The sequence below is a fragment of the Papio anubis genome, chromosome 3, assembly GCF_008728515.1.
Source record: "Papio anubis isolate 15944 chromosome 3, Panubis1.0, whole genome shotgun sequence".
In the NCBI taxonomy this organism is placed as follows: Eukaryota; Metazoa; Chordata; class Mammalia; order Primates; family Cercopithecidae; genus Papio; species Papio anubis.
This window is the reverse complement of record NC_044978.1, coordinates 73,298,028-73,311,607: the sequence shown is the minus strand read 5'-3', so window position 1 is coordinate 73,311,607 and position 13,580 is coordinate 73,298,028. Positions and strand designations below refer to the sequence as shown.

At 35.2% G+C, this 13,580-nt stretch overlaps 1 long non-coding RNA gene across 1 annotated transcript; it reads right to left on the bottom strand.

Annotated features, from left to right (window-relative positions):
• Positions 1 to 4,985: 4,985 nt before the first annotated feature.
• LOC103884584 lies at positions 4,986 to 10,272 on the bottom strand. Its single transcript, XR_002522162.1, has 3 exons — positions 10,190 to 10,272; positions 7,785 to 7,836; positions 4,986 to 5,169 (listed from the first exon to the last, which is right to left on the bottom strand). It is a non-coding gene; the product is annotated as an uncharacterized LOC103884584 (long non-coding RNA).
• Positions 10,273 to 13,580: the final 3,308 nt, after the last annotated feature.

Below are 13,580 nucleotides of genomic sequence, written 5' to 3'. Positions count from 1 at the left end.
GGGAACAGTTTCCCCCAATACTGTTCTCGTGGTAGTGAATAAGTCTCCTGAGATCTGATGGTTTTATAGATGGGAGTTCCCCTGCACAAGCTGTCTTGCCTACTGCAATGTAAGGCGTATGATTGTGAGGCCTCCCCAGCCATGTGAAACTGTGAGTACATTAAACCTCTTCTCTTTATAAATTACTCATTCTCAGGTATGCCTTTATTAGCAGTGTGAAACAGGCTAATACAAAAGTGTTTGAAAAATAATAAAAGGAGAGCCTATTTATTCTATTACAGTTTACATTTACTTATCATTCTTTGTGTTGTTCATTCATTTCTAAAGATCTAAATTTCATCTTTTGTCTTTTCAAATTTCATAATGAAATTTTATTTCATTATAGAGTTCTTGCTTTTGAATTTCATTTAACACTGTTTCCATGATGAATAAGTCTTCAAGATTTTATTTAAAGGTAAATCATATCATTTTCTTTCTATTTTATAGAATGATTTAAATGGAAAGAGATTTATATGTTAACTTATTTTTCTTTCAGAATTTAGTGATATCTTCCCATTGCCTTCTGTTCAAATATTTTGATATACGTGACCTGAGACATACTTTATGTCATTGTTACTTTATATTTAATGTAATATGATTCTCTGCTTTCAATATTTTCTTTTTTAAAATCAGTTTGCTATTATGCACTTACATTGTTTTTGTTGGTTTGTTTTTTGCTATTTCTTTATATTTATTTGGCTTTAGATTTGCTTATCTATTTGTTTATTTCTACTTACCTGCCTTTGAATTTTCTGGGCTTCCTGTATATGAAAGTTAATATTTTTCACCAAATTTAGAAACTTTGTTTTTTTTTTAATCTTATTTTCTTTCTTATCTTTATACCTTCAATGACACATGTATTAGATGTTTAATAGTTTCAAATCTTAGTGATGCTCTTTTATTTATAAATTTTTTACATACATTCTTCATATTGGTTATCTATGGATTATATAGACTCATAGAATCTACCATTATAGAGCTAAATACTTACCCATTCATCTGCTATCTCCTAGCTAATGTTAAGGATATCCATTGTAATTTTTTCAGATACTGTATAATTTCGTTCTAGAATTTACATTTGATAAATTTTTATAGTTTTTATTTGCTTAGTGAAGTTACTCAGCTGTTAATTCATTATAATTATATTTTTATTTAATTTTTTTTTTTTTTTTTTTTCCGAGACAAAGTTTTGCTCTGTCGCCCAGGCTGGAGTGCAGTGGCCGGATCTCAGCTCTCTGCAAGCTCCGCCTCCTGGGTTCATGCCATTCTCCTGCCTCAGCCTCTCGAGTAGCTGAGACTACAGGCGCCTGCGACCGCGCCCGGCTAGGTTTTTTTGTATTTTTTAGTAGAGACGGGGTTTCACCGTGTTAGCCAGGATGGTCTCGATCTCCTGACCTCGTGATCCGCCCGTCTCGGCCTCCCAAAGTGCTGAGATTACAGGCTTGAGCCACCGCACCCGGCCTTTAATTTTTAACTGTTAATTCTAAATCATATACTGACTCAAGGTCAGTTTTTATTGACTGTCTTTATGGTAATTATGGCTTAATGCTTCCTCTCATATCTAATATTTTTGCACCTTCAAATAAACTTTCAACCAGTCATTATGAATTATAGATTTAAGAAACTTTTGATTCCATTATTTTCTTCTGGAGAGTGGTGATTTTTTATCTACCTGACAGTCACCTTGACTGTCATCTTCTCTGTGGTGGGTAGCAGCTAAAATCTTTTTTCAGTTGTTTTCAAGGTTTTGGTCTTCTGGCTTTTCCTTTTTCTCTTAGAATCTGGTATTCTCTTCCATCTATGTGGGACATTTCCCACATGAGCAGCTTTGGAAATGCCTAATTTTGTTATTATTAAACAACATCATTGCTTTTTGTTGGATTTCCATTTTGTCTATAGTGTGTAAATCGGCATTTGTCTTTAGGCAAAAAAAAATCATATAAATGTAAATTTTCCATAGTATACTTTCATTCTTTAGGGATTTATTCATATCTAAAATTTCTTTCCCTTTTAATTGCTTTAGAAAGTCTTCGGGTATCTGGATTTTTTAAAATGTATTTTGTTTAGAGTTTGTGATTGTTATCTGGGTATCTGAAAGCAGAACCCTAAGTTCTGCCTTTTTGTTACAGATGTTAAGTCATTACAGTATTTTTGTCTGTTCTATGATTTAAAAAAGAAGCATCCTCAATGATTTCAGACTAAACTGTGTTATTATGTAAACAAACACATAATTAGAATAGGAGTAAACTATTGTTATTAAAATTAATGAAGCACACCTTCAAAGTGATTACCTAAACCAGTCTAAATTATATGTCCTGGATACTTATATTAATCATTAGCATAAAATCAAAACTTTAATGAAGAAATACACTTTACATTTTATTTTGTTTGCATAAAACAAATGACTCCTTTGAGTTTGGAAATCTTAGAAAAGTTACTAATGTTGTGATAAACATTGCCAGTTTCTGTAAATGTGTAATGACTATTAGTTTATTTCATATAAAATTTGAAGTACTCATGGGCTATTAAAAAATTCTTAACGTTTATGCACACATAAGATAAATGACTTACTTTATGTTTAACATTTCCCCAGAAGGAAAAAAGAGTGTTGAAGAATGATAGAAAAAAAATGGCAATGCTCACAGATCTTTGGCTGTCTCAGAGCAATGCACCGAATATCCATGATTTATGTCTATTATTATCCTCAAACGATATTTCCTGCTATAAAAAAAAAGAAAATCCCTCATTTAATAGTGACCTATTTTTACTACTCCTTCAATTTCTCTGTTCCTAAGCAACCAAAAGACCCTAGGAAAAAAGATTTGTAACACTTTTACATATATCATACACAGTAATATTCCCCAAATGTGCTCTATCTATCCAATAAAAAAATAATGTTTTTGTGTTTGTATTTTCTAGGATTTACAGGATTGCCAAAATGCTGTATAACAAAGTTTTCTATCACAACATATTTTGTAGACATTATTATTTGAGGAGAAATTTGTTCATGTAGAAGCCAAATTATTCAATTCTTTAAATCTTTTTAAAGGGAACCTGTACTGTGACAATTTAAACTGCCTTTATCTCTTTCCTAACGTCAAGTAGTAGGGACACCCATGGTTTAAAGTCCTTCTGCACTATTTCCTGTACCGCCCTAATTCAGCTTTCTTTTCGTTTTACACATGCTACTTACTTATTTTCTACTCACATCTTGTTAATATTGTCCTCGCCCCTTTAAAAAACAAAGAAACAAAGACCTGTAACTTTTCCAGCAGTCATGGTCCTACTACCTAGTGGAAATCAGATCCAGTTCTAGCAGTTAGGATAAATTTTAGATGGGACTTTGTTACTCAATCCCCATCCAGTCTTACACCACACATCTCTTACGCATATCGTCTGCAACAGTGTAATCTGTTATGAGTTCTAGATATGTTTTTTTTCTTTTCCTGATAAAATTAAGATGTAATTTTGCATCAGATTTTGAGCATTCAAAGAGCAAAAGCTATCACTGGAAATGTGAAGAGCAGATGCTAATAGTACAGTGCTTATCTCAGTTTTATTTTATTTTGTTTTTTAACATTTATAGGGACACGGACAAAATCAGTTTCCTGGGTTAGTGTCAATATAATGTTCACCTCAAAATTTTCTGTTGAGATCTTTAACACTCAGAACTGTCTAACTAATAAGGTCTTTTGGCAGTAGTAGCAGTTTTTTTTGTTTTAGAAATCAAGGCAAAATTGGTGTATATGTGTGATTGAAATGGAGGTGTCAGAAAACTAGACATTTTCATTTGACGCTGAAATTTAACAACACATTTAAGAGGTGTTTAAAAATGTATACTCATGATTTATTTTAGGAAATAATCAGCACTATTGGTATCACTGATTTTCTCTCCATTTCTGATTTTGCTCCATTGCAAAACCTATCCTAATCTCTGATCCCCATCCACTCCTATGCTATATTTTTTAAAAGAAGATAAATTTGTTAGAGTAGGTAGCGAGGCAGACGTGAGCTGGGCAGGCAACGGCCGCCAACCAGGAATGTCGGGCGACCATCAGGTGATGGTCAGGCAGTTGTTAAACTGTCTCGCTAAAATAATAATTGGTCACAGCTGGCACAGGGACAGTTTCTCAATAGATAGAAAACACCTGAAGCTGGTGATCAGCCGCCTACTGGTAAGATCTGAGGAATTGGGCAAGCAGGCTCAAGCATGTGCACTAAGAGGCAAAATGGTCGAGCTTATCTGGTATACAACCTTCCTCTAGGGACACCTGACTGGAAAGGGAGGAACACCTCAAGTGAACTTGCACACAACTTTAGTAAACACACTGTGCATGCAGTCCCTCCCAAGTGCTGGCAGGCAATGTGCATGTGGACAGCCCACCACAAGGAAAAATCAAGGGAGAAGAGTTGCAAACTTCGGAGCCATGCCAATGTGTAAAACCCCAAGTCAAGGGTCAGATGGGACACTTGGATTTCTCAAGTCACCTGCTTGACCCTCTTCCAAGTATATTTTACTTCCTTTCATTTCTGCTCTAAAAATTTTTAATAAGCTTTCACTCAGGCTCTAAAACTTGCCTCAATCTCTCTCTCTGCCTATACCCCTTGGTCAAATTCTTTCCTCTGAGAAGGCAGGAATCAAGTTGCTGCAGACCCATATGGATTTGCTGCTTGTAACAAAAACATGCTGTCTCTCTTGTGAGACACATTATCACCAGGGAACTCTCATTCTTTACATCTAGGTATAGTCCAACTTTAACCTCCGATTTTATAATACGTGTAAGTCAGTCTTAAGTTTTTCAAATTTTCTGCAAATTCCTTGAGTCTTAAATCTTACATTTTCTCTGACTCAGGGTTTCTTTAATCTCAAATGTTGTATTTATACCACTCTAAAATAGTTAGGACAAAAGCTAGACTGCTATAATAAAAAGATTCCCACAAATTCATTGGTCATTGAAGAAAAACTGTTTATGTCCCATGTGGGAGACTTGACATGAATGGACCAAGTCTGTGTTTGTCTTTATGTAATCACTCAAGGGTCCAAGGTTCTCTCATCCATGGCTTTGCCATCCTTTAGGGCATTGTTGTTGTCTGGGTGGTCAAAGAAGTGACACTGTCTAATCTAGATTCCTGATGAATAGATGGAGGAAGAGAGGAAAGTAAATTAATGACCTTCTGTCCCAAGGTGTCATTAGCACACAATACTTCTGGTTACATTCACTGGCAAAGTAAGTCTAAGAGCAAGGGAGACTAAGTAACAAAGTATACTGGAAATTTTTGTTCTCAGTAACTAAAATCTCAAGGAACAGGGAAACCAATTGTGTGTGTCTGTGTGTGTGTGTGCGCGCATGTGTGCACATGGATGTGTGTAATGCTAGTAGTGTCATAGAGTCTGCCTTTCTGACAGATCATAAAACATATGCATAGAACATATTTACCCCATCCTGAAATGAGAAAAACAAAGTCTCATATAGCTACTATATTTACCTTACTTCAAGTATCTCCATAATGTACAAACTTTGCTATCAGTTTACGTGTGGCTTCTCTTGACCTAAAAATGTACCACCAAATTTGAATATATAGTGGCTCCAAACTAGTTACTCTTTCCACTATATGGTATGTAGATAACTTTTATAAAAACAGTTAATCAAAAACGGGGATACTGGAAAGCAATTATGAGTTGATACCATCTATAAAATTCATCTGGATGGAAATTATGAAAGCTTCCTATTATGTAAAATAAATCTTTTCCTTTAGCCTATCTAGTCACCCCTGGTTCTGCTGTTGGGTATAATTCCATTACTCCTTTTATTTTGTAAACTATTCCTTTGCTTTCTGTGAAAGTAAATAATACATAATAATTTTAGTCTACTGTCTTCCATGGTATTTTTTAAAGTAGAAGTTGGAAAATATGCATTTTTCTCATAACCTTTAAGGTGCACTATGTTAGCCAGGCTTATGACTTCTTCAGCACAATTTCCAAAATTTAGCACACTTCTGTTCTGTTTGCTAGTAGTGGATGCAATATTCAAGCTTACATTTTTGTTGTTGTTGTTTACTGTGTACCCATGTGTTTCTCCCTCATTTTAATGAAAGTTATCCTGAGCCATCTCAAACAACAGTTTGTTACATCCTTAATTTTATATTTGGCACCAGTGTACCTCCCATTTTTCTTGGCTTAGCAGTCTTAAGATACTTTCAAAGAGAAAGTCTTTGAGGAACAGTCACATATTCTGCTACTTTGGGAACAGAAACATTTAGGTTTCTGAAGCTATGGGACTCCAGATCTCTGAATTCTGTTTTCTCCTATCACTGTTTACTAACTTTGGCCACTTTGGGCTTGAGCTAAATTTTTTCTTTTGCTACTTTACTGAAGCAGTAAAAAACAAATAATAGCTCCTAACAGTCTAGTTCTTTCTAGACACTTTACCTAGAGCCACATGCCTGATGTGATAAGGTACCTATCAAGCCAGAATACATAGGAATTATACTGAATGTTTTTGCCACAGCTTAAGAAGTCTCAACAAGTCTAGAAGTCCCATTCCAGTTTGCAATACGTTTTGCCTTGCTGCCAAATACTCAGCAAGTTCCAAGTATTTATTTACATTTTTAGTTGTATCTCCTGACTTCTAAAATCAGTATTACACTGAAGGAATAACTACTAATACAAAAAGTCCTGAAAATAAGTGTCTGAATTAATACAAATTTTATTTTTCTTTCATTCATCACTCCTAATTTAAGGTAACTGGATTTCTTTTATTTTGGGTTTCCAACACCATTTAGGGCAGGGTTTTCCAACCGATGGTCCATAGAATGCTGGGAGTTTCTGGGACATTTTCAAGAGATCTCAAGGTCAATATAATTTTCATAATAATAAAACCTTATTTGCATCTTTTCTGAGTTACTATTTGCTCCTAGACATTGTATTCTTAACCTCCATGCATTATAATTTTAAAAAAAAGTTTTAAATGCCAAGTGTTGTTTAGAATTGACTTGATGACTCAGTAAAAATTATTATTATTATTATTAAATTAGTATTATATCTTGGCCACTGGGTGCACATCTTTTAAAAAAATATTTTGTGTGACAAAAAGCTAATTACATATGGAGAAATTCTCCTGAGTCATGAAAAATGAGGTTGTCTCTAGGTAATGTAGCTAGCTGTGTGATTATATTTTATTTTTTTATAGAACACCATTTTTACTTGAAAAACAATTGATATTACCAGTTTCCCATCAGGCTTGTAAGAAGCTTTGAATTTCTCATTCTGTCCTAATCCAAAAAGCTAAGCAAACTAAAAAATCTACTCTTCTTCGATCTCTAGAAAAGGTGAAGTCAAAGGGCAAACTCTTGCCTCCAAAATTAGAGAAAGATACAGGCCAGTACAGAAGATTACAACTTACCACAGAGAAGAAACTTGTTAAGAAATGGGAACTGTAATTGACAAATTGCTGGAGGCAGAATGCAGAAAAAGTCTGAGAGATGAAAACTCCAGGGGAACCCAGTCACAGTGAGGCCTCTACTTTTTTGTGAGTTTTAACTCCTGGATCTTGACAGATTCTCAGAGTGAATATCAAGGAAAGAAAAAAAAAAAAAAATCCCTTCATGCATCCAGTAGAGGGAGGGAAAAAGGAACCATTTTGATGTCAACCAGAGCATTCTGTATTTCTTAATAAGGTCTGTCCTCAGGAGAACCTAAATAACCAGAGCCTAACCTGCTGGGAATTTATGAGAGTCTAACTCACCTGAGGGGAGGATAATACCGGACTCCATACCCCACTGGCCATCCTGTTGCACCTAAGGGGTAGAAGCAAACAACATAAAAAACTGAGAAACATTTGTGAAGTTCACAGTGGTATAGGCTTGCTGATAGACTAAGACCCAATCAATAGGACTATAGAACACATCACCTTTCCCCTCACCTTACCACCACATTACTAAAGGTCTATTTACAGCAATTCTTTTTACCCAGTAGCTCATGTCTAACAACAAAGAAGTACAATGCATACTAAAAGACAAAAAAGACAAAGAAACAGAGCAAGCATCAGAACAAGATATGACATATTAGAATAATCAGACCTGGAATTTGAAATAAGTATGATTAATATGGTAAGGGATCTAATAAATAAAGCAGATAGCATGCAAGAACAGATGGGCAGTGTAAGCAGAGAAATGTGAAAGACATGCCTGGACAAGATAGAGGAGCATTTCACTGCCATACACACACACAGGCAGGGGATGAAGTCTAAAACACACTTCAGGATGAACTCCTGACCCTTAGAAATCAAGGAGTTTTTCTCATTTTGGCATAAGGAATAGCATTTTCTGATGACCACATATGGCTGTATTTTAACTGCGATTAGAAACCCCAGAAGAGTTTTTGTTTTGTTATATACGTATATTTTTTTAAGTAAATGCAGTATGTAAACATTCAGGATTGAACTCAACCTTCTGGAGCCAGCTCCTCTAGGATAAGAGAGGAAATGTTTTTGTTGTTGTTTTGTGGGTTTTGTTTTAGTTTTTAATCACCAGGCAGGTTACATTCACATGCCATTGGAATGACAATAGGCCCCTACATAGTGATATGACTATAGAATGTAGAACTGGCTCCTGAGAATATAAATAGGTTATCTTGCTTTTCATTGGCCATGACTTGGCATGCCTTTTCCCTACCCTTACTCAAGCAGGTCTGTAGTTAAAAAAGTAAAATAGAATAAAATAAAATAAAATAAAATAAAATAAAAAAGTAGTAGCAAAAATCTCAGAATTACTACTTCTCAAATCTTTCGGACAAAAGGAATCTTTCCTTGGATTATACTGAGGGCCCATACCCCAGAAGTATCATTCTAACTAGATTATATAAAGAAAGTGAGAGCAGGAGAAAAAAATGGCTGCATAAAGATCAGAGACACTAATTCCTATCTGCAGCTCCAACTTAAAATCTCTGTAGATGTGGTCGGTGTGATATGTAATAGGGTAAAACCACAAAGGAACAGTATGAGCAAGTAAGGTCTTCCTTGGGATAGTAGCTTGTCTCCTTGCTTTCACTTCTTGACCATGCCCTTGGCAGTTAAAGCTCATATGGCTTCGTAAATGGCCTCCTCATTTCCTGGGTACTGCATATGTTTGAAGGACTTAAAGTTCTTCTCCCAATTCAATTCATAAACAACAAGAACACTAGTCTGCAGACTAAGCTCTATGGTAGCTTCTTCAGAGCAGCCTCCTGATGCTTGACAATTACCTGAAGGCTGCTCCATGGACCGCAATCAGTGTCCAGTTCCCTTCCTTAATCTGAGAAACTATTACTTCTATCCAAAAGGGCAGAACTCTGGCAGTAATGTCCCTCAGACTTTAACAGGGTACTACCTGATCTTCAGTGAGGTCTTCATGTCTGCGATCCTCACTGATGTTGCTGGGCTTATCAGAGGTGGTAGGATATCATACGAGCACCTCCAGCTCTTTATCTGGATCTCATCCCACTTGACAGCAGTTTCTACTTTATTGACATTAGGCCCCCTAAGTGCCACTCACCAAAGTACAAAATCCTTAGTACTGGCAGCCACATTCGATCAATGGCATCTAGCACTGTGCAGAGTATCAGAATTGCTCTCTTCTGCACTGAGGTGAGGCAGATGTCAAAGTCATATCCAGAATCTCCCTGTATATGCCTGCCATGCTTCCCTTCCTTGTGTTCCTCAGGCTTCATATCAGAGTTGTACCGCCTATTACAATGGCTCTGCAGATTCTAGGCATTCTCCTGTACATGGTCAGCAGTGGGTTCAGAATACTGTGCAGACTCTGGGAATGAATTTTTAGTTCCAACACCAAAGTCATGATCCATGGAAGAAAGAGTTCATAAGTTGGACATGATTAAAATTAAATTCTCAGCTCTGTGAAGGGCACTATTAGGAAAATGAAGAGACATATCATAAGTATTTTCACAAGACATCTAACAGAGGACTATTATCCAAAATATACGAAGAACTACTAAGACTCAAAAATAAGAAAACAATCTTAAAAATGGGCCAAACACTTTAACAGACACCTCACCAAAAGACATAGATGGCAAATGGGCATATGAAAAGATGCTCCACATTATATGTCAAAAGAGAAATGTAAATTAAAGAAACAATAAGATGCCACTACATACCTATTAGAATGGCTGAAATCAAGAACACTGACCCAGAAAATCCCAGCGAGGATGCAGAGAAACAGACGCTCTCATTCATTGCTTGTAAAAATGCAAAAAAAAAAAAAAAAAGGAAAGAAAGAAAGAAAGTACAGCCACTTTAAAAGACAATTTGAGAATTTTTTTTTTTTTTTTTTTTTTTTTAAATCTAAAACTAAACTAAACTAAACATAGGCCAGGTGCTGTGGTTCATGCCTGTAATCCTAGCACTTTAGGAGGTCAAGGCAGGTGGATAGCTTGAGCTCAGGACTTTCTGAGACCAGACTGGGCAACATAGTGAAACCCCATCTCTACTACAAATACAAAAATTAGGTGGGCGTTGTGGCACATGCCTGTATTCTTAGCTACTCAGGAGGCTGAGATTGAAGGATGGCTTTAACCCGGGAGGTGGAGGTTGCTATGAGCCAACATCTGGCCACTGCACTCCAGCCTAGATGACAGAGTAAGAACCTGTCTCAAGAAACAAAATAACAAAACAAACAAACAAACAAAAAACCAAACAAACATAGTCTTACCAAATGTTCCAGTAATTGTGCTCCTTGGTATTTACCTGAAGAAGTTGAAAACATATATCCACACATAAATCTGTACATGAATGTTTTAGCAGCCTTTTTTTTTAATTGCCCAACTTAGAAACAACGAAGTCTTTCCGTAGGTGAATGAATAAATAAATGGTGGTACATTCAGACCATGGAGTTTTATACAGTACTAAAAAGAAAGCAGCTATGAAAAGACATAGAGGAACATTAAGAGCCTATTTATGAGTGAAGGAAGCCAATCTGAAAAGGTGACATAGTCTATTACTCCAACTACATGACATTCTGGGAAGGACAAATGTATGTAGATATTTAAAAAATCAGTGGTTGCCTGGGATTAAGGGGTAGGAGGAATAAACAAGCACAACATGGAGGATTTTTTAGGACAGTGATATGACTCTGTATGATATTACAATGTTGGATACCAGTCATGATACACTTATCCAAATCTGTAGAATATGTAACACCAAGAATGAAACTTAATGTAAACCATGGAGTATGGGTGATAATGATATGTCAATGCAGGTTCATTAGTTGTAACACTGCACCATTCTGGTGGGGATGCTGGCAATGGGGTATGACATGCATATGTGAAGTTACGGTATAAATGAGAAACTTCTGTACCTTGTGTTCAATTTCAATGTACTCTAAAACTAATCTATTAAATAACAACAACCATCAACATATAAAGATAAGTGCAGCTTGGTTATATGATAAATATTTTTGAAAGTAAAATTTTATAAAGAAAAATGACATTATTTTTTGCAAATGATAAAATTGGAGCTTTCAAGCAAAATAATGAGGTTTGAAAAACTCATATCTGCTTCTGCAAATTTGGCAACCTTCCAGACACTTAAAGGCTTTTCTGATGAGACTGGTGGAGATATTAACAAATGTGAATAGTTGCAATTGTCTAAGAAAATGTGTGAAAATTTGAAGGTCCCTATTACCCACTAAGCCACAATTTCTCAAAGAATAACTTGTAATGTATCTAAATAATATAAATATAAAGCTTAATGTAATGGAGTAGAAAAAGTTAAGTGGCATGATTTGTAATTACATATCACAAATAATTTTTTAAAAACTAGTACTTGTCAAGTTTTGAAAGATTATCAAAAATACTCACAATGATCTGAAAAGACTGTTAAAGTCTTTCTTTTTTTCCAACTATGTATTTGTGTGTGGTCAATTTGTTTTTCATATACTTTCATCAAAATAATATGCTGCTAGCAAGTTGAATAAAGAATCAGATATGAAAATTCAACTGCCTTCTATGAAGTCAAACATTAATCAGATTTGAAAAATGTAAAATATTGCTCCTCTTTTTACCAATTGTGTGTTTTGGAACATAAGTTTTCATCATAAAAATGTACAATTTATTTTAACATGTAATGAGCTCATTGATATTGCAATGAACTAATAAGCTCATATTTTAAAATATTCTCAGTTTTGATTTCTAATATTTAAAATATTAGGAGGTATGATCCACATAAACATAAACTCTTGATCTGCTCAATAATTTTTAAGAACGAAAGAAACCAAAACATTGACAGAACTTGTGTCACTTGTATGGTTGAATCTAATTTACATATCTCCAGGTTATTGTTGTGAAGGGAAAATGGAGCATGGAATAAGCATGCATTTTATATTAAAGCTGGTGATTTCATCTGTTCACATCCTTTGGTAAGGACAGACCCCTAGGCTGCCTCTGATATAGGCTATGTATTTTGGTTGAGCATCCAAATTCAGTTATAAAGATGTTATTATGAGGGATTTTTATGGACAACTTATCACTATCACACTCTTTGCCATAGCCTGACACAATAGAAAAATAACAATTTGAGTTCCCTTATTAGATTCTATTCACCATTCACACAAAGTGTTAGTAGATAAAGTGGCTATTTTTTGTTGATTCCATAGGAGAAGTAGAAGATAGTTGTGGAAAACTGCAAACATAACCTAAGATTAGATATTTATCGTCTCCAAACTTCCTTATTGGCTGCCCAGTCAGCAGACTCTATCAGCTCTTGACCCCTTGCTTTTCAGTACCTGGTCTCATTGACTTCTTGCTTTCTTTGATAAATGTGAAGATTAATTTTGTGTGTCAATTTGGTTGTGCCATAGTTCCCTGAATCTCCTATTTTATTGAACTATGTATTTCCAAAGCCTCTGCAATCATATGAAGACAATACGTTAAAGTCTCTCTCTCTCTAACTCTCTCTCTAACTCTCTCTCTCTCTCTCTGTCTCTCTCCACACACACTCACATACCCTGCTGGTGCTGTTTCTCTGGAGAACCCTAACTAGTGCAATCAGTGACCACTTTTTGATCCCCACATCCAGCTTCAATTCAAGTTCTTTCCTCACTCTTCTCTATAACAATTTGATTACCTCTCCTCTTACTCTCAAATGGTAGAGTAAACTCTTCAATATGTTTAATAAACACTGGATTTCCCTTCATAGGATCCACTTGGAGGAAAATCTGGGTTATAGAAAAGAAGTTATGGCAAATTTTTACACTTGCGGGCTTTGTCCTGAGTTTAAAAGTTGCTCAAAGCATAATATTTTGGGGGTCATGATTTGCAAATAATTGGGACAAACCTACAATTATAAAATTCTATGTCGCCTGATGAAAATTTAGACATTTTATTTTAAAGGGACTACAAATCTAAAAATTTGAAGGTTTTCAAAGAACTTTAAAAATCATGTAGAATAGATATATGTGAAACTTTCATCTGTGACTTTCAGATACTTAACCAAAAATATGCTACAGAACATTATTTAGTCTTAATTTATTATCATGACCATGTTATGCAA